This window comes from Mastomys coucha, unplaced genomic scaffold (genome assembly GCF_008632895.1).
Source record: "Mastomys coucha isolate ucsf_1 unplaced genomic scaffold, UCSF_Mcou_1 pScaffold1, whole genome shotgun sequence".
In the NCBI taxonomy this organism is placed as follows: domain Eukaryota; kingdom Metazoa; phylum Chordata; class Mammalia; order Rodentia; family Muridae; genus Mastomys; species Mastomys coucha.
Window position 1 is genome coordinate 29,535,975 of NW_022196891.1, and position 843 is coordinate 29,536,817.

Consider the following 843-nt stretch of genomic DNA (forward strand, 5'->3'; position numbering starts at 1 on the left):
AAACTAAGCTTGTTTCATTTGCAGTGGGTTTTTGTTGTTGTTGTTGTTGTTGTTCCGTATTTCTACAGGATCTCTCTGTGTAGCTCTGGAAATCACAGAACTTGCTCTGTAGAACAAGCTGACCTAGAACTCACAAAGTTGTGCCTGAGTCTGCTTCCTGAGTGCACCAGCACTGGCCAGCACATTTGCATCTTTTAACAGATGCTGGTAAATTGTTTTTCTACATTAACTTAAGATCTGTCCTTAGGTAAGAAAGCTGTTCAAGTAGGAAAGTAACGAAGGACTACTCTGAACAACTCTGCTTCCATCAATTCTGCTGGATAACCAAAGGATCTGGGTCTACTGTGGGTTATTTGCATGTGTGTGTTTGTGTGTACATTGTGGGTCCAAGGATCAAATGCAAGTATTTAGGTTAAGGTTTGGCAGCAATCACCTTTGCCTACTGAGCCACAAGTGTGTCACAGCATGCTCGTGGGGGTCAGAGGGGAACTTCAGGTATGGTTTTCAACCTTCTGCCCTGCTTGAGACAAGGTCCCTGTCATTTGCTACTGCATGTGCCAGGCTAGCCTAGTGGGCCTGTAAACCTCCAGGAATTCTTCAACCTTCTTTGTTGCTGCCAGAGCGCTGGGATTACAGACATGTACCCCCAAGCCTGCTCTGCATGGGTTCTGGGACTCAGAAAAAGTTCCTCATGCTTTACACCAAGTGTTTCCCTATCAAACCAGCCCCCATACCCTATCCAGAGTTTTGTTAGCAGGAACTGAAATATAAATCATCTTTTTCCAAAGTAGAAAAAAATATTAGCTCAAATTATTCTTTTATCTTCTCAAATTCCAATTAAAA

The 843-nt window shown here is 43.1% G+C and overlaps 1 protein-coding gene across 1 annotated transcript in view; it reads right to left on the minus strand.

Moving 5' to 3' along the window:
* The window catches only part of Mdm4 (MDM4 regulator of p53), a 31,413-nt gene that overhangs the window by 6,712 nt on the left and 23,858 nt on the right, over positions 1-843 (minus strand). The window lies entirely within an intron of this gene.